Source organism: Eleutherodactylus coqui, chromosome 10, assembly GCF_035609145.1.
Source record: "Eleutherodactylus coqui strain aEleCoq1 chromosome 10, aEleCoq1.hap1, whole genome shotgun sequence".
In the NCBI taxonomy this organism is placed as follows: Eukaryota; Metazoa; Chordata; class Amphibia; order Anura; family Eleutherodactylidae; genus Eleutherodactylus; species Eleutherodactylus coqui.
Window position 1 is genome coordinate 48,256,049 of NC_089846.1, and position 21,528 is coordinate 48,277,576.

A 21,528-nucleotide genomic window follows, 5' to 3' on the forward strand; every position below is an offset into this window, starting at 1 on the left:
GGTTGGCCATGGCCAATTTTTCTGATGTACATTAGTACTGTTGATACACCAATTTTTGTGGGCCCTCGCCTACAGTGTAATCAAATGAATTTTTAGCCCACCTGCATTACAGCTGACGTTACATCCGCTGTGTTGGGCAATGCAATGGGATATTTTTATGTACCGCCGGTGGCTTCCTGGCACCCACCCATGCTGTGGGTCCACACGGAGTTGTAAATGCATCTGTTTCCACTTCTAAAGAACCCCAGTCTGACTGGGGCATGCAGTGTGGGCCGAAGCCCACCTGCATTAAACATGACATTACTACCTCAGCTGTGATGGGCACTGCAATGGGATATTTTTATGTACCGCCGGTGGGTTCCAGGGAGCCACCCATGCTGTCGGTCCACAGGGAGTTGTAAATGCATCTGTTTCCACTTCTAAAGAACCCCAGTCTGACTGGGGCATGCAGTGTGGGCCGAAGCCCACCTGCATTAAGCACGACATTACTACCTCAGCTGTGTTGGGCAATGCAATGGGATATTTTTATGTACCGCTGGTGGGTTCCAGGGAGCCACCCATGCTGTGGGTGCACAGGGAGTTGTAAATGCATCTGTTTCCACTTCTAAAGAACCCCAGTTTGACTGGGGCATGCAGTGTGGGCCGAAGCCCACCTGCATTAAACATGACATTACTACCTCAGCTGTGACGGGCACTGCAATGGGATATATTTATGTACCGCCGATGGCTTCCTGGCACCCACCCATGCTGTCGATCCACAGGGAGTTGTAAATGCATCTGTTTCCACTTCTAAAGAACCCCAGTCTGACTGGGGCATGCAGTGTGGGCCGAAGCCCACCTACATTAAGCACGACATTACTACCTCAGCTGTGTTGGGCAATGCAATGGGATATTTTTATGTACCGCTGGTGGCTTTCTGGCACCCATCCATGCTGTGGGTCCACAGGGAGTTGTAAATGCATCTGTTTCCACTTCTAAAGAACCCCAGTCTGACTGGGGCATGCAGTGTGGGCCGAAGCCCACCTGCATTAAGCAGGACATTACTACCTCAGCTGTGTTGGGCAATGCAATGGGATATTTTTATGTACCGCCGGTGGGTTCCAGGGAGCCACCCATGCTGTGGGTGCACACGGAATTCCCATTGCGGAGTTGTACCTGCCTGTGACTATTTATAAAAAACCGCGGTCTGACTGGGGCGTGCAGACACCTTGACAGAATGAATAGTGTGTGGCACATAGGTTCCCCATTGCTATGCCCACGTGTGCAGCTCCAGATGGAGGTGGCACAGGATTGGATTTCTCATTGCTTCTGTACAGCATTGTGGGCTATCGTCCCGCCCCTTTTAAAGAGGGTCGCTGCCTAGCCGTGCCAACCCTCTGCAGTGTGTGCCTGCTTTTCCTCTGGCAGACGCCCTTATAAATGGACATGAGGGTGGCGTGGCATGAGGGCAGCTGAAGGCTGGGCAGGGACAGTTTGGTGTGCGCTGTGGACACTGGGTCATGGGGGGGGGAATTGGCAGCATGTAACCCAGGAGAAGTGGCAGCGGATTGTCATGCAGGCAGTGATTGTGCTTTGTTGGAGGTAGTGTGGTGCTTAGCTAAGGTATGCATTGCTAATGAGGGCTTTTCAGAAGTAAAAGTTGTTCGAGGGGGGGGGGCACTCTTGCCGCTATTGTGGCTTAATAGTGGGACCTGTGAACTTGAGATGCAGCCCAACATGTAGCCCCTTGCCTGCCCTATCCGTTTCTGTGTCGTTCCCATCACTTTCTTGAATTGCCCAGATTTTCACAAATGAAAACCTTAGTGAGCATCGGCGATATACAAAAATGCTCGGGTCGCCCATTGACTTCAATGGGGTTCGTTACTCGAAACGAACCCTCGAGCATCGCGAAAAGTTCGTCTCGAGTAACGAGCACCCGAGCATTTTGGTGCTCGCTCATCTCTAGTTATGACTTTTATGGACGCTTCAATAACAATTATGTTTTTTTTTACTGTTCATATTTTTTACATGATAAATGCAAAAAGGGGGTTGATTTTTAATATTTGTGTTATTTTATTTATCTATTAGGTTAAATATCTGTTTATTTAAATGGGCTTATTAAAGTAGCCATGCAAATAAACAATGCTGTAACCAACCCAGAGTCACTCAAGTCTAATGAGAAACATGAGTGTAACATGTATTGACTTTCCAAGAAGAAAAGCGACACAAAGTGGAAGATCAAGAAACTGAAATCTAAAAAAACTACACATAGCAACTGTATAGGTATATTTAGAGTAGACAGAAGAAAGGAAAGGGAAGATACAGTGGAAAGAGAAAAATGAGAAGAACCAAAGAGGAGAGAAAGGTGAAGAAGAAGCAGTTTTAGGCAATTCATTAGGGCTGGGAGGACAGCAGTACGGTGAGTGAATTGAACATATGTTTAGGCAATGGATTATGCAAGCCAATATTGCATACCTGGCAAGTCACTGAAAGGTACCCAAGAGAGGTTAGAAGGAGTTGTGGAATTCTATATGGAAACTATAGCACCACATAGGGCTTGATTTTAGGGTAACTCCACCAAACAAAGATAAGAGCCAATTCTGGAGGAATACCTCCACCAAGTATTTCAAACTGAGGGGTATATATGATGAAGGTGATCTGGACATCAGTACCACCTGGAGAGTATTTGTAGTTTCTCTCCTGGTAATAACCATATATAGAGCTCTTATGGGTAAGGCTGAAGATTTGAACATTTTAGAGAAGTCTTCAGAACTAAAATAAATTCTAAATTCCCTTTCCCACCCTGAAATAAAAGCGTGGGGTCAGTTGTGGGGAGGGTGTGTGACCTGATCTATGCCTCAGCAGTCTGTAGAGTAGTGTAATGGTGTGTAATAGGGTGAGGTCTATAGCAAGGTTTTTCAAATGAACTGAGGCCCTGATGTAATGGGAATAAAGTGCGAGTGAGTAGTGGAAACTTTTCAGCTGTCAGTACAAGTATCAATGGCGTTGCCCACTGGCGAATTAGAAAACTCAGATTAGGTTGAGATTAGAGCAAAAGACAAAATGTCTCAGTTGAGGTCTATCTCTTTAGGTGTACCCAGGAAGGAGCTTTAAAATATTTGCAACATTTTTATTTATTTTTCATCTTTTTAGTCCCACTGGGGCAGTGTTTCTCAACTCCAACCCTGAAATATCCCCTACAGATCATGTATTCAGTAATTTCTTAGTATTGCACAGGTGATATCATTATTGTCAGTGCCTCAGAATTTGCCACGTGTGTTCTCTCTGTAGGATTTCCTGAAGTCATGACTTGTTGGGGGTATTTGCTGACTGGAGTTGGGAAGCGATACATTAGGGGACTTAAGTTATCCCCGATTCCTGCTGTTGCTGCAGGATGAAGGGTTTAAAAGTGACAATTACATGTTCTCTTCATGGGTGGCAGCTCCCTGCTGACTGTGGCAGTACCTGATCCTTTTCATTAAGTTATATACAGTAAGTAGATTGATCTTGGATGTACACAGAGTTGGCCCTTGATCAAATCTGGATAGCTAATTTACTAATCATCATCCCAATAAGCTTGTAAAAGCAGAGATGAAGGCACGTTAGGCAATATTATCAGTAGAATTACCTATTTCTAGCATAAGGCTCCTTTCAAATTGCTCATAAAGTAATTGTATGCCATACATAACAAAAGCATTTTGAAAAAGAGCCCTTATTCTGTTGGATCTTGCAAATGTATTTAAATATTTTATTGCGCTCTCCAGTTTACCTGCAATTCTTGGCATCTTTTCACCCTTTAAGCATCTTATACAGAGACACGAGACCTGGTATATATTTTACTTTAACCCCTTAAGGACATGGCCTATTTTCGGCTTAAGAACGCAACGATTTTTGGCAAATTTTTATATCCATCTTTCAAGAGCCATAACTTTTTTATTTTTTGGTCGACGCAGCCGTATAAAGGCTTGTTTTTACGATGCGAACTGTCGTTTTTATTAGTGCCATTTTTGGGTACATAGACTATATTGTAAAACTTTTATTAATTTTTTATGATAGAAGGGAGAGAAAACACGTTAATTCTGCCATAGATTTTTGGGTCATTTTTTACAGCGTTAATCATGCAGCATAAACGATACAACACATTTTTTATCTGGATCAGTACAATTACAACGATATCAAAATTATTATATTTTTTTAAATGTTTTTAACACTTTTTTACAATAAAAACCCTTTTTGGGAAATTATCATTTTTTTCTAAATCGCTGCATTCAAAGTGCTGTAACCTTTTTATTTTTCCATGGACGGAGCTCTGTGAGGGCTTATTTTTTTCAAGACAAGCTGTAGTTTTTATTGGTTCCATTTTGGGGTATATATAGCTTTTTTGATTACTTTTATTGTGTTTTTTGGGAGGCAAAAGGAAAAAAAGCATTTTGCCTGTTTTTTAGGGGTTTTTATGCTTTTTGCTGTGCATGATAAAAAGCGTCTTCAACTTATTGTATGTGTCATTATGGACATGACGATACAAAATATGTGGGATTTTAATTAACAATTTTGTTATGCTAATATGGAAAAAGCACAAAAAACGTTCTTTATTACTTTTTTTTTTACATTTTTTTACATTATTTAAAATTTTTTTTTTTACACTTTTTATGTCCCTGTGGGGAACTTGTACAATAGCACCTATGATCACTATGATAAGGCATTGCAGAACTGCTATCCTGCAATTCCTTATTGCTTGTATTAGTGATCATAGGCAATGGCAATGCAGGACACCAATAGCTGGAACCTTGTTGCCGTGCCAACCCATCCAGCTCTCGATTTCATCATGAGAATCCGGTGATGTCACAGAGAGAGCGCGCTCCCTCTGTGAACCCTTTACATGCTGCAATCCACATAGATCACAGCGGGAAGGGGTTAACATTGGGGGTCGCTGTCTTGATGCACCCCTGTTGTTGCAGTGCGAAGCCAGCTATAAGTGACAGCCGGCTCCCGCTGCCGGATAGCGGGAGATCTCTCCTGATCTTGCGCTATCCACAAGATGAAAGTGTATGCCCTGTTGCATTAAGTACCCCGCAGCCAGGAAGTAACCCTAAGCGGTTAAAAGGCCATTGTAATAAGCTTCATATATCTTGTGGCAGTTTTTGTGGGGTGTGTTGTTTAATTGGATGATGTGCCAGCATACTACACAAGCCATCACAGGTTACCTCTAGTTCATCTTCAGGTGATGCAAACACGTCTGAAGCATGGTCGGAACTAGGTGCCCATGCTCGTCAGTAAAATGCATTCTGGGGGCCCATTGTAAAGCTACAAGCAAATATTACTGGAGCCCCATTCACTAATTCCTCACTTCTGCGTTCTCCATATGCTTCAAATGAAAGTTTGCTACATTTGCCTATAGCCTTGTCCCCACTGAAGTATATGAAGAATTCAGCAGGCAGGAAGTTGTAGACTACCATTTAACCAATATACGTAGATCCTGTGGCATGGCACGTGAGGGGCGAAGAGCTCAGGGCATGCTGGGGAATTCACTTATTCCCCTGCAGACCAGTCCAAGCCTCGTTTGAACTAATAGATATGAATACTGGGAATGAGCTGGGTGCCCCCTGGGCCAGTCTTCTGGTAGATATTTAGGCCATACAATCCTCTGCCAAACCCCCTCCACCACAACGATTGAGCAGAGTATTGATGAAGCTCGGTACCCGATTATAAAGAAAGACTTAAAGTGGTAGTGGTGAGTTCCCCCTTTAATAATATCAAAATAAGGTGAAATGTTGGAATGTATTGTCTCTGTTGGTGTTAGGCAGAATATACTTAATTAAAATGTATTTTTTGCCATGGATTCTCTTTGTGTTCCAGAATAATGGCTGGGAGAAACAAAAACTTTTTAGCTTATGTTATAGAAAAAATCAATGGTTTTCCTCTAGACTTCCATTGTCCTGCTGCAAATTAATTATAATGAAAAGTAGCATGCATGCAATGTAACTGAGTCTGACACCATGTTGGTCAATCAACAGTACACTTCTGGTTTATTCTTAACATCACGGTACAGATATAGTGTAAATGACGCAGTAATACAAATACATATCCCCAATGTCATAACAACTCATGATTGGCCTAGTATGTAATAACTAATGATTAACATATGTTAACGCATTAAGGTGTATGTTGCTACTAAACACATAATTCCTAATAAATGCAACTAGAATAGACTTATTAACATCTGGAGACAGTGCTAAACCCTGGGAACCGTGTGGGAGAGACACCGCACAGGAATCCAACACACACCAGTGTACAATATTGAACCAGTTAGCCATTGAACTGCTAGCTATTTCCCAGAATGATTGATGTACTAATATATATATATATATATATATATATATACACACACACACACACACACACACACACACACACATTTGCCTAGGCTGATTTTATATATATATATATATATATATATATATATATATATATATATATATATATATACACACATACATACACACACACAATGGAATATATGTATTATTACTATAACAGGGTACTAGACATCTTTCTAGAGCACTATGATATTACAGGATATAGACATTAGGTGTGCAGCAGGGTTGTTGATCTCAAATATTGATCCAGGGATTGCTCTGGCTGCCTTTATGGAGTCAGGAAGGATTTTTTCCCCCCAAATGAGCTAAATTGGCTTGGGTTTTTTCTTGCCTTCCTCTGGACCAACAAGAAAGGGGGGGGGGGGTTAAAACAGGCTGAACAAGATGGACATTGTCTTCACTCAGCCTAACATACTATGTTACTATGTATAACACTTACCAAGTCAAATAATAGGTGATTTAATGTAAAAAGGTAAGAGGCTGCAATTAGCTAAAAAATAATTAGTGTCTAGTGGAAGAAGGAGGACTGATCCTTCCAAATTGAAAGATATTTTTTTGGTAACATAATTAATACACTGAATGGAATGGAATAAGAATTATTGTGTAAATAGTGGCTAAGTGGACTAAATAAGTTGGAGTACTAAAAAGTTTGTGACAATATACACTATATGTTGACAAATGTATTGGGACAGACATAAAAGGTGATGAAATACAATTTTATTTACATTTTTCAATGTGGCATTGGGTCCCTTTGGGCCTCAATGACTGCAGCAACTATCCTAGGTATGCTTTCTACTAAATTCTAGTTCATCCCAAAGATGATTGATGGGTTTGAGATCCAGACTTTTGGCAGACCAATGAAGTTTGTAGGTGTTCTGTTCCTCAAACCAAGCTTCAACACTGCATGCTGTATGACATGGTGCTCAGTCATGTTGGTAGTGACATGGAGCTGTACCAAAGTATTGCCTCAGGGTAGGTAATGCCACATTGTCCAGAATGTCTCTGTACCCATTGGCATTGAGGGTGAACTTCACTATAACCAGTGAACTTTCTCCAAGCGTCAATGTTGGAATGATGCAGTTGTGTACAAACCACTCTCCAGCCAACCACCACACCCAAGTGTGGCCATACAATTAGAAGATATATTATTTTGATGTCAACAAAATCATCATCTTTCAAGATTTATCTAAGCTCACCCTTAATCTGTGGATAAATTTTCAACTTTTCACTAAAGCAGTAAGAGGTAAAAGAATAAGATACAAATGGTTCTTCTGCTTTGGGCTTATGATATGCACAAATTATTAAACCTTCAACATTAGAATGCCAGTTGATATGCAATTTGCTCTATTTAAACTCAACCTTTCCTATTTAAATATCCCCAACTGGACAGACTTGGAAGTTAACTACACATTACTCTCCCCACCACAGGTTGAGAGCTGGGCAACGATTACTTCAGGGAAAAATAAAAAAAACTAAGAGGAATGGGCAATATGTTTGCTTAGGGAAAATACTCAAAGGCATCAATTAGTCGTCAAAGATATAGAATTAATAATGAAACACTAAGCAACAATTACAACAATGTGGATAATAGAAAATAACTGAATATTCCTTTTGTTACTATGTACTAACAATAGGAATAAGGGAGGGGCAGCTGTTCGAAAACCTAAACATTGATTGGGGAATTTAAATGTCGCTGTTCTTTAAACAGCGTGCTCATTGCTCACCATAAAATGCTGGGGATACATTGACTGTGTTTTCTCATTTAGGGGGGTATATTTGAGGAGTTAAGTGAATTTTTCACATTTTTAAATTTGATTGTTGAAAACATCAAGTTTAGGCCTCAGTCACACGGGCGTTTTTTCGCGCGATTTGCGCATGCGATTCGCGCATATATAGAACCAATGGTTCGCTATGCTATCGGTCACATGTCCGCTTTTGCGAAAAATTATAGGACACGGCGATTCGCAAATCGCGCCTATCGGCGTTTTGCGATTAATGTGCGCACCAAAATCATTTACTGCAGCTAGATGCGTTTTTTCGCTGGCGAACACGCCGCACTGTACTACCATCATCTGGTGAGTGTATAGTATTCTAGGATGTGCGAACTGGAATGAAATGGCAAAGGCTGACAAGGTGCTCGTAATATGGAGGCAACATCTTATCCATGCTTTACAATATGTCATTTTTAAGGGCGCCCACCCACTGGCGTTTGCGAATTTCGCGCGTGAAAAACGCACCTTTTGCGCCGCGGTTTTGGCGCGGTTTCTTCGCGTCATTTTTGTGGCTTTTTCGCGCCTTTTCTGTTTATTTCCATTGACATTCATGGGTGCATTAAGAGAAAAATAAGGACACATATGCAACTGACAGTTCCTATGTTAAAAATTGCAACGGACAGAAAAAAAAAAACGCAAGCGGACAGGAACACATTCAATTCTAATTCCTCTTGAGAAAAAACGCAAAACGCAAAGGAAAAAAAAACCCCAGTGGGTGGGCGCCCTTAAGGCCTTATTCACATGGGCTACAAAAACTCGCTACTTTGTAGCGCTACAAAAACGCATGTATGTGTAGCTCATAGTTTCCAATGGGTTCTTTCAGGCTACAACACATCTCTCATGTGAATGAACCCATTGGAAACTATGAGCTACACATACATGCGTTTTTGTAGCGCTACAAAGTAGCGAGATTTTGTAGCCCATGTGAATAAGGCCTAAAAGAGCAACATTTTTGCTACGCTCCTTTACCGCACAAAAGAACATAACTAGTCAGCAATCCTTATTGGTATGTGTGTGTGTGGGGGGGGGGGGGGGGGATGGGGCTTTGTCTGAACTTGGGCGAAAACCATTCGCAAACAAGCCTCAGGATCTGCTCATCTTGTATTAATAGCCTTAGTTTAAGCATAGTACAATAAAGAGGTCCCAGGTCTGCTGGAAAATGCATTTTACAACACTCTGCAAGTGGTTGGTAGCTCGCGACTATACTAAACTCTAGGTAAACATTGTTTTCCAAAAGGTCTGAGTGCATTTTGTAGCAGATGCATCCAGACTGATGCCAAGTGATCACGGCTGACTTCAAACTAGGTTCTTTGGTCCTAACTCCTTCCACAAGTTGCCCATCACAAGCAACTGCACTAATACAGACATAATGAGGTTACACCAATAGGTCACGTGAACACTACCACGCAGCCATTTGGACAAAATAGTTCAGTATGTTTGACCATGGCCAACGTGTGTGTGGTGTGGGTGATACATAGTTCTTGAAATCGTCGTTCTCCTTTATTTCGCCCGCGGACGAACCAACGACGTTATGATGCCGTTGCGAATCGTGTGCGAAAATTCACCGTTATGATGCCGTGCGAATCGTGTGCGAAAACGCAACGTTATACTGCCGTACGAATCGTGTGCGAAAAATCGGCCGAGTATTGTCAAGGCGGGCGAAAGTGTGCGTCTGGCGTCATCTGTGCATGCCCCGCCCCGCGTCTGAGCGCTCCGCGCGGTACTCGCTGCGCGGCGCCATTTTGTAGGCAAACTTTCAGCACTTAAAGATGTCTTGCAGGACCTCACCTCTGGGACGTCGTGAGACACGGCTGCTGGTCCAGATGATGGACCAGCATGACTATGATGGGCACCATGGCCCCTACCAGCACCCCCACCTGCGCAAAAGGAGGATTATGCGCAAGGTCCGAAGGGCGATGGAGCGTCAGTTTGGGACTGTGCGGAGCAGGATCCAACTGCAGAAGCGGTGGAGCGACCTCAAGGCGAAAGACCCTCAGCGTCTTGAGGCCATCAGGCGCCGACTCCATTGTCGAGAAGGAGGTAAGCACACTGTCTGTGGTAGGGCTCAGAACGTCTCACCTATTTAACCTCCAGCCAGTGTTTTTAACCCCTTAATGACATGGCCTATTTTGGCGTTGAGGACCAAGCGATTTGTGGTATTTTTCCATCTCCATTTTTCAAAAGCCATAACTTTATTATTTTTCCGTGGACGCGGCCGTATAAGGGCTTGTTTTTTGCATGGCGAATTGTAGTTTTTATCGGTGCCACTTGTGGGTACATAAACTATATCGTAAAACTTTTATTATTTTTTTATGATCGCAGGGAGAGAAAACGCATCAATTCTGCCATAGATTTTTTTTGCATTTTTTACAGCGTTAATCATGCAGCATAAATGAGACACTTAATTTTTTCTGCGGGTCGGTACGATTACAACGATACCCAATATTTATTATTTTTGTTGAGGTTTTTACACTTTTTAGCAATAAAACCCCCTTTTTAGGGAAAATCTTGTTTTTTCTCTATAGCTGCATTCAAAGTCCTGTAACTTTTTAATTAATTTATGTACGGAGCTCTATGAGGGGTTATTTGTGGCGAGACGAGCTGTCGTTTTTATTGGTACTATCTTGGGGAATGTGCGGCTTAGTTGATCACTTGTATTGCATTTTTTGGGAGGGCAAATGCTAAAATAGAGCATTTAGCCGCAGTATTTGTGTTTTTTGTAACGCATTTTGTTGTACAAAATAAAAAGCGTATTGAACTTTTGGTACACGTTGTAACGGACGCGTCAATACCCAATATGTGGGGTTTTAATTTGTTATTCCCTTTTTTTTTATGCTAATATTAGAAAAAGCATAAAAAAAGGTTTCGATGTTCTCTTTTTTGGACATTCTTTTTTTAACACTATTTGAGTCCCTCTGAGGGACTTGCAGCACTGTGCCTATGATCGCTGTGATAAAGCATGGCAGAGCTACAGGCAATACAGGATGCGAGAGCCGGCCGGAGACACAGATGGAGCGCGCCCCCTCTATGAACTCTTTCCCTGCCGCGATCTATTTAGATTGCAGCAGGGAAGGGGTTAACAGCAGGGGGTGCATCTCCGATGCCCCCCCGCTGTTGCCGCGGGACGCCGGCTGTGCCTGACAGCCGGCTCCTGCTGCGGGATAGCGTAAGGTCAGTAATAATCTCGCGCTATCCCGATGACGTACCGGTACGTCCTGTGGCGGGAAGTACCAGCCTGCCAGGACGTACTGGTACATCCTGGGGAGGGAAGGGGCTAATGCACCCCCGCTGTTGCATTGGGGCGCCGGCTGTGACTGACAGCCATCTCCCGATGCGGGATAGCGCTAGTTCAGTCAGGATCTTGCAATATCCCAATTACGTAGCGGTACCTCATGTTGCAGGAAGTACCCCGCTACCAGGAGGTACCGTTACGTCATGGGGAGGAAAGTGGTTAAGGATGCATTGCTTATTGCTCTAGAACGCCTTTAAATGTTATTTAAATGTTCCTGATGTCATTATAATCCGAGTTGTTCTCACTTGTTCCCAACATTAACAAGTGTTTGTGTTACTGTCACCACAGATGCAACACCCAGTCACAGGGCGGATTCGGGCGAGGAGCAGCAGCCCTCTCCAGCCCGCGAGGCTACACCACCACCACCTCCACCTCCACCAGAAGCCAGTCAGGAGGAGGCAGTCGGTAAGTGAAATAAATGTTCTGTGCTACTTTTCTCAGCTCTCACTTGACCACCAAACTAGGGCTCGCACACACTTGCAAATGCGTGAAGGTTTATTTGAATGAAATTGGTTGTTCGCATTAGGGATGCGTATCCGCAAATCACGTGAGGGGTCGGCGCTTTGCTGAAATATCGGCACCTAGCTGCAATTTCTGCAAAAGGGCCCAAATCAAGGGAACTGTTCACGTTCGCCACTGCCACTGCTGTAACAGCTGTGGCGGAGAAGAACGACGTTTGCCCCTCGAATGCAATGGAGTCGCCTCCATTGAAAGCAATGGGCTGCTGCCAAGACGCGGCGGCACTCTGCCGGCCTGAAAAAAGTTTGTATCCTTTTTTCCCCCAAAATGCTACACATTTGCGGGAGGTTTTTCAGGGAAGGGCTTTTATTTAACACCCTTCCCCGAAAAGTCTTTATGCGCTTGCCGGCAGTCCATTGCTTTCAATGGAGCCGGCTGTATTGCCGGCTCCATAGAATTCAAAGGCAAAACATTGTTCTTCTCTGCCACAGCTGTTACAGCTATGGCAGAGTAGAACGATCTTTAGTATATGTTCTCAATGTGGCTGGCACCGTCCACATTTAGCGCATATATAGAACACAAGGCTTTGCCAAATGCAGATAGGCGCCTTCTGCAAATCGCTGTGTCCTCTAATTTTTCGCACCTCTGTGTAAAAAAATTACATGTGCCCGCTCCCATTGGAATGCATTGGGTCTAGAGATCTGCATATGGGCAGCGCTGGTGCAGATCTGACACAAAAACACTATTGTGACCAAGACCTCACGCGACTGTCAATGGGACTTTCTAATGTTTACAACGCTATGCAACAACAACGCTGGGGCGTCCATTCCATTTTGCTAACATGAAGTCTCATTGTCAATCGTGTTAGCCCAAAACATCTTTGCAAGTAGGGCTGACACGTAACTCAGATTTTGGGTGAATACACTTTTGATACAAAAATGCTACATTAACTGGTTTATTTTCTGCAGGGGGCTATGTGAATTGTCACATTAAAATGGCAAGGCGGCTAAATCTCAAGATTGCACTACATTGCGAGTTTGCACTAAATCCATTGTAACATTACAAGTCCCATAGGCCCCTGCCAATGACACAATTGTGCAACATTGGCTGTGCGCGAAAAATATGGTGTGGGTAGTCACCCTTTGATGTACCCTCCAAATCTAATCAAAACTGTTTTTTTTCCCATGTCAGCTCCAGAACCCCCTGCATCAGAAACATCAGCAGAGGGGTCACCATGGAGCCTGCCTTCCCTGATGTCCCCACAGCCACTGGTGGAGGTGGAGCGCCCCAGCATGGACCCTGGCCGCCCTGTGACAGGTAAGGATGACACACGTCGGCCTACACACACTAACATCCTGATCACATTTTTCGCCCTCTTTTTGTAGTACACACATTCTCCTGAGTAGGCTACCTCAAATGTGCACACAGACTCTGAGCCAAAGCAACACATTTACACATGCCTGATCGCTTCTCTTTCTCTTTTGTCACAGCGTGGAGAGATGTCCCCCCTGATGAGAGGGTGGCCTGGTACTTCCAGGAGATCCGTCTATGCCACCTGCAGATCGATTTTCTGCAGCGTGGCCTAGACGGAGTCCGGGAAAGGCTGGCCAACCTCCATCAGTGGGGAGTGCATCACTTCCCGACAATGGAAACGAGGTCGCTCCCCCGCCAAGCAAGCTCCCCACAGTCCCAAACAACACCATCGCCCTCGGACCGTGCGCAAATCTGAAGCTGTTTGTGGGGGTGCCGAAGGGGCTGTGGTTGCCCATCCTGCCTGCTGGTCCATCATCTCTCCAGCCGTGTTTCGTGACGTCCCAGAAATTGTGAGCCATGTTGGCTCAGACCCACTGAAAGCTATGTAAGCCATGTTGGCTAAAAAGCATTTTTGGTACAAAGTAAAAAGAGTTTCGCATAAAAAATACAAACCACCATGTGTTTTTCTTACTTTAATAATAAATGTTATTTGTCACATGCACAAGGTAATCAAGATTTAAGACTAATAAACACACATAGTATGCTCGTAGGCAACTCAGGCCTCTAACTTGGAACTCTTGCGTTAGGTTTTATCACTTCTCTTGGACGCTACAAAGGGTCCAGCAGAGATCCATTGTTTCAGGCTGCATTGAGTGGTTTGTCTTGCATGTTGCGGCCAGCATTTCAACCCTCAATACTCATTTCAAACACATTTCACACAATGGGACATGTGACTAGAGTTAGAGAAAACACACAGTTAACAGGCTGAGTCACACCGCCGCATTGGCGCCGGGGTGCGGGTCACAATGCACCCCTGTGACTGAGCCCTTAGGTGTTTGTAGTCTCTATTCTGTACAGGAACACCCCCCCCCCCAAATCAACTAATGAAAACACAAAAATCCGTTTACGGGTTCCCTTGGCTAAGGGCCCCAAACGAGGTATTAGTTTACTACATTGCCCTACTTCAGCGAACTGTTTTAAAAGTGGGCCAAATTTGGAAAGGCCCTTTCCTATATGGAGCTGAAGGTGGGCAAGTTAGTCTAAGCTCGCAATCCGCGTCAAGGATCCTCGTTACTTGCGAGTCCCTAACTAAGAGAATGTGCCAATAATCACCTACCTCAAAAAAAAGGGGCACAGCCAGCTTAAAAAAAAACAAAATACAATCTTGAGAAACCAGCTCATCGCCTTCCTAGAGCATGTTCCAACTGCCACGCAAGTGCTCCCTGTGGAGATAGGAAATACTCCGTGAAGAGGTCCCTGACTAGGACAGCCGATTGTTCTGGTCTACCATGCTGCACAGCCTCCTCCAAAACTTCGCCCCCAAAAGCTGTGGGTAAAGGCTGCGGAACATTCAAAACTGTATCATGTTGCCGGCAGAAATTATGTAGAACCACACAGGCCCTAATTACCACTGACACGTTGTCAGGAGCCAGCTGAATGGTACTTAGTAACACTCGCCAACGATTAGCGAGAATACCAAATGCACACTCCACATAACGCCGGGCACGTGTGAGGCGGTAATTAAAGACCTGCCTCCTGGTGTCAATGTTTCTGCGAGGAAAGGGCCGCATGACATTATTAGACAGGCCAAATGCCTCATCCGCCACAAAGACAAATGGGGCTGCTGGACCTGACGACCCAGGAAGGGCCTGAGGCGCAGGAATAGAAAGCTGCTGTTCCCTCATCCGCCTACCCATTCTGGACGTGCGGAAAATGCGAGCATCAGCAGCACTTCCAAAGGCCCCAATATCAACCAGCAGGAATCGATATTTACTGTCAGCAACAGCAAGGAGGACCACCGAAAAGAACTGCCGATAGTTGAAATATTGCGACCCCGAGTTAGGTGGCTTCAGGACACGAATGTGCTTCCCGTCCAACGCCCCAATGCAGTTTGGGAACTGCGCAGCGCTCATAAATCCCTCGGCGATGTCCAGCCAATCTTGACGAGAGGGAGGAGCCATCACCAAAGGTCGAAGACACTGCCAAAGGACGTCACAGGTCTCCCTGACGATTCCCCCAATGGTAGAGCGGCCAATCAGGAACTGCGAATGCTGCGAAGCATAGGAATCCCCAGTAGCCAGAAATCTGTGGGAGAAGAGGAGAGAAGAAAAAGGTTAGAACTTTGCAACATGACATGCACTTTCTATATTTAGAAAATCAACAGAGATGAGCGAACGTGCTCGGCCACGCCCCTTTTTCGCCCAAATACCGCGATTTTCGAGTACTTCCGTACTCGGGCGAAAAAATTCGGGGGCCGCCGTGGCTGAGTGGGGTGGTTGCAGCGGGGAGTGGGGGGGAGAGGGAGAGAGAGAGGGCTCCCCCTGTTCCCCGCTGCTACCCCCCGCGCCGCCACGCCTCCACCCGTCCCCCGGCAACCCCGCGTACTTTTCACCCGAGTACTGAAGTACTTTAAAATGGCGGTGCTCGATCGAGTAATTACTCGAAACAAGTACGTTCGCTCATCTCTAAAAAGCATATTTTAACCTAAAATACTGCAAACATAAGGGCTCCTTCACACGGGCGACAAAGTTGCGTGCTTTGGGAGCATTGCTACAATCATACAAAATGCATATAGTAGAAGCCTGTGGTTTTCTATGGTTTCCTACACACATGAGATGTTTTGTAGCATACTCCCAAACGACACACAAACCTCGCAAGTCTGGCGATATGCCCATAATCCTATCCAGAAATGGCAGCAGAAGCATTCAGGTGCAATAAAACAGGTTATTTCTTTATTACATCCTCAGTAAGCACGCAACGTTTCGGCCGTTACAAACAGCCTTTGTCAAGGGTTTGCTGTGGTGCTGCGGGCGCTTGAGCGTGTGTGGCGATATGCCCATGACATGCTAGGTTGCGTAGCCCATGTTTCTCTATGGAGCCTTCCTCTGTTGCATCGCCTCGCACAAAAAAGGGGCTTAAATGCAATGCGGTGCAGCTTTGACAGTAGCAGATGCTACAAAGTCGCGTGATTTTGGAGCTTCCGCTGGGAATTTTGTAGCACTTAATAAAATACTTTGATGCGAGAAAATCCCAGCAATAGCATACAGTGCAGCGAGGTAAGATCGCTGCAATTCTCACACCCATGCAGTCTCGCCCGTGTGAAGGAGGCCTAATACTCAGACCACTAACAAACATGGAACATTGGCGCACTGCCTTTTCATCTAGCTCTTGGCTGATTCCCAAAACATGTTTCCTATGGTAACCATCTGCACAATGTCAACTCATGCTCGGGCAAAACTAAGTAAGCGCTACAATCATGTATTTACACAACCCAAGGAGCCTTGCCCACCTTCCCCCCCCCCAAACACCCAAACGAACGCTACAGACAAATGTTTGGTAAAAAAAAAAGGGCCAAATATGGAAAACATAGACGCCTGTATTACTGGTTGAAGATTTTGCAATTATTTCTAAGGCGTCTAAGCAATACTAAGATGTGAAGAATGGTGATAGATCCACCATCACTTTCAGAAAAGCACCGTGGAAGACAGGTGAGACTAATTATTCTGCTGCATCACGCTCCCTTGATACAGACTAATCAAGGGCTGTCAAACACACAGCAGCAAGATGTGGAAAAACAAAGGACGGCAATCATTAAAAATGGATGAGGAAGGGGTGTGGCCGATATACGTAGGCCTTGTCTGCAGGGGGAGGAGGATGAAAGAGCCAGGATGAGTAACTGAGCTCCTGCCCCTTTCCCACCCCGCCACACTATTTGCTCTCAAAGTACCACTGCTTAGCTGTGCCCCCGTCCCGCCCTTCCTATTGCTATTAGTGGTGAGGGGCGTTTAAAGGGCAGGAGCTCAGTGCTCCAGGGATGTCCACTATCCCTCTTCCATCATCCTCCACCTGCAGACAAGGACAACGTATATCGGCTCAGCGTTAAAACACGAGGCGATATACGGTCGTCAGAATAAGCCATAACATTTATAGACAAAGGTACAAAGGCTACATGGGGAAGGGATGACATAGAACGACAGATGATGTGACCTCGAGACAGATGAGAACTTACCGCAGAGTGACCAGGAGTCTTTCCTCAGCAGAGATACTGTCACGCATGTTGGTATCTCTGTGCGTAATCCCGGCACGCACCACCTCCAGAAGTTCATCGAACATGGTGACCGACAAACGAAAGGCGGCAGCAAAATGGTCCGGGTATTGCCTCAGGTACGCGTACTGGGAGTGAAACATCCCAATACGATCCCGCTGCTCCACCAGCGGATGCACCCAGTACCTCCTAGTCCTCCTAGTCCTCCTCCTCCTCCTCCTCCTCCTGACCGGCCCAGGACTATCGCTAGCCCAAGATTGGTCACTAGAAAGGTAGCCAGACACATCCTCTGGCAGCCCAGCAGAAAGCCTAGATAGACGCATCATCAACCAGGCAAAGAAAATATCATCTCGCGACGACATCTCTCCAACTCCAGTAATGTCACGCACACCCAGGAAGAACCAGAAGCAGAATGAAGAACAGGCCTCATTAGCAGCTATTTATAACACCTGCTATTAGGCTGCCGCATGATTACTTTGAAAATAAAAGTTCCGGCCAGTCTATAAAGATTCATGGGCGTTTGGATATGCACGGCGAAAAATGTGCGAAAAAGTCCCGCAAAACTAAGTTCCGCCCGTTTTGGATGTGCACGGCGAAAAATGTGCGAAAAAAGTCCCGCAAAACAGTTCCGCCCGTTTTGGATGTGCACGGCGAAAAATGTGCGAAAAAAGTCCCGCGAAATCAAGTTCCGGGCGTGCTAAGATTCATGCGCATTTTCATGCGCACGGCGATTTTACTCCCGTCAGACCTGCGTTTTGCAGCGACGATAAACGCGGCTAGGTGCAGATTTTTCCGGCGATTTTTCGCCTCCGGTCACGCGATTTGCGCATGCGCATCCGACATGCGATGCGCAAATCGCGCGAAAAAACGCCCGTGTGACTGAGGCCTTACAATGGAATAGTCACATGCTTCTTCACATTTTCTAGATATGGTAGTATACAGGTCTGGAGACTATTGTAAGACTGCTCTTTATAGGAAACCTTCAGATCGTAACAATCTTTTAAGATTTGACAATCCGCATCTGAGATTCATGTTGGAATCATTACCATACAATCAGCTGCTTAGATTCAAAAGGATAATACAGGATCCAGTTCGTTTGTAAAAATGGTTTGGATGACAGGAACAATGTTTATTCAAAGGAAATACCCAACAGCATTAATTAATCATCAAAGATTAGCATTGATAATGAGGCTATAAGTAACAATTCCCTGGTATGGATAATAGGAAAGAACTGCATATTCCATTTGTTACTACATTTTCCCCTGGTAGTAAACACATTATTAGGTGGCAATGGGTCATATTCCAGAGTTTACATTTCCCTCTCGTATGGCATATGGAAGATCAATGAATACTAAGGATGTACTGGTAAAGATGGATGCAGGTAGTTAGAGCATGACAACCTGCCTTTGGCACTACACAAGTGGGGTGTTTTCAAGCTCATAGGAATTGTGCAAATATAATTAGCAGGGAATATTTTAGTCATCCAAATACTGGCAGCTTTTATAAGATAAAATATTATTTTGGCACGCCCAACAGATTTCGTGGTCTATGTCATTGTTAGTCCCTGTAAGAGATCATATGTAGGTGAAAACAATATTAATTGTCACATACAGATAAACAACAATTAGTCTACCATTAGAATTGAAAAACTTGACCTGCCTGTCCCCCAGCATTTTGTAGAGTGTTGGCACTCCGAAGATGAATTGAAATTTATAACTGTAGATTATGTTCTATGAAAGATATGTGGAGGTGATAGTTAAGATATTAAAAAGAATGAGAATGGAAATACAAATTAAATACTCTAGCCCCTAATGGTTTGAACATAGATTTTAAGTTTTTAACATTAGGCATGTGTATAAATAAGCTCTTCGGTTCTGATCATGCACATTTCGAGTTTCACGTGGGATCCTGACCAGTAGCTGTTCATTGAAACTCTAAATACACTTATAGTGCTAATGTGGAAATGTTTAGAAATTGATTTTTAATTAATTCATTTTCCTTTATGAATATCAGGAAATAGATGTGTAGATCTCTCTCTAACCAAACGAAAAAACTTCTCATTTTATTCAAAAATTCCTAAAAATTATATACGGTTTGACTATTTACTAATCCTGCGTTAGCTCTTAACACAGACTCAAATACTTAAATACAGTTCTAGCCACCATTGTGACCATGCACCACTACTATATCTATTACATCTCCCTACCTTAATAAATATGAATACTACTGGAGACTTCAAGGGAACCTGTCATCACATCTGAGCCCCATAAACTACTTCACAGGAACACAGCACAAGAACAGGGCACCCGGTGAGTATGAAACACAGCTCCCTGGACTCCACTTTCCCCTACCTTTAAGCCCCACAATGTAGTTTATGGGGCTCCAACGTGATGACAAGTTCCCTTTAATGAAACTTTAGTAAAAACTAAAGAAAGCAAAGTTTATATTACAGATTGTATCAAAATTTATTTCCAGGACACCTGTCCCCTAAAGCCTTGTAATTCCACTATCTGGGAGGCACATAAATCTGTCATTAGAGGAATATTCATAGATCTGGGATCTAGGGAGACAAGAAAAGGAAATCAGAAATTTATAAGAAAATTTAAAAACTCTAATCCACATGCAAACTATCTTATGCAATAAAGCATGAGAAAGAACGGACACTCCTAGAGATTTAGGCTTTTGTCAACTCCTTAATTAAAAGTTTATCTGCCAACTTGCATATTTAGCTAAAACCAAAGACCACTAATTTGCATCACAGAAATCAGAGACAAAACATACATTCTTAAATACAAAACAGAAAACATAGCAGAAGTCTTGAAAAAGTTATATAGCAATTTACAATCCTGAGTCTAATAAAGAAAATAGGGAAAAAATGAATGCCAGCACTGTAGAGTTTCTTCAAATCATAAATCTGCTATTACTGGATCAACAACTAGAATTTAAAGCTTCATTTACTTACGCAGAACTAGAAAAAGCTATCAGTAGTACACAAAATGGCAAAATTCTGGACTCAGATGGTTTCACCATGACTTAGAAACCTAAAAAAAAGTCTAATGTCTTATATAACCCAATACTTTACTAACATCTCAGTAAGCCAACATTATGCATTTATGGCCCACAACACGCTTATACCTAAGGAATTTAAACATAGTACACATTGTGCTAACTTCAGACCTATATAATTATTACAATACAATATTAAACTCTGAAGTTATTACCCACAGGTATTCAGAAAGTCTTACCAGACCTTTTTAATTTGCAGCAAATTGGCTTCACACCCAAAATGGAAGCCAAAGAGAACACCATGGAGAGACATCACGTGATACATTTGGCTCAAATGAGGAACACAGAAACCATTCTTATCTCAACAGATGCCGAAAAAGCATTTAATAGAGTTGGGGTTTGCATAATTGCCCTTATAAAAAAACGATCAGCCATAATTAAATTATCAGCCAACTTGCACAACCCCTCCCAGGGTGAACAGACAATTTCCCTTTTTCCACTATTAGCACCCAAAGAAATCAGTTGACTTTTGATTGGTAGGCTGTGGCAGGACACATATTTTCACATGAATGGCTGTCCTGTAATACTATAGGAATATGAAACACTGAACAATAATTCCCTGAGGACTGCACAATCCTCAATGAGAATCATGCAGACTAAATGGGCTGCCCAAGCATGAACGAGTTGGTGAGGATGTCACCTACTCGTTCTGTCGGTCCGTGTAAAAGGGACATTACTCTAATACATGGTTTCCCCTTTTCTCTGACTCTTAGGCCTCATGTCCATGGGCGGAACGGATTCCGCATGCGGGAACCCGCAGTGGAATCCGACCCTGCCTGTGTCCAAAGACCCTGTAGGCTCTCTACTTACCCGTCCGGGTCTTCTATTTCCTCCCCTGCGGATGCACGCGGAAGTGTCGGCTGGCGCGCCGCTACACATGCACAGTGGAGGTTTTTTTTTAAACTCCTACTTTCGCGTGGAATCTGTGGCCCATCTGCAATTCAACTGTGGATGGGCCGCGGATTGGATGGATTTCATTGACTTCAATGGAAGCCGTTTGTGCAGGATCCGCACTGAAATGGAGCATGCTGTGATTTTTTTACAGACGAAAAGGTCAGCAAATCA

General features: G+C 43.9%; 1 long non-coding RNA gene across 1 annotated transcript; it reads left to right on the forward strand.

The window, feature by feature from the left end:
- Positions 1–11,798: 11,798 nt before the first annotated feature.
- Positions 11,799–13,587, forward strand: LOC136579735 (uncharacterized). The gene is made up of 3 exons (XR_010786905.1): positions 11,799–11,825; positions 13,071–13,196; positions 13,370–13,587. It is a non-coding gene; the product is annotated as an uncharacterized lncRNA (long non-coding RNA).
- Positions 13,588–21,528: the final 7,941 nt, after the last annotated feature.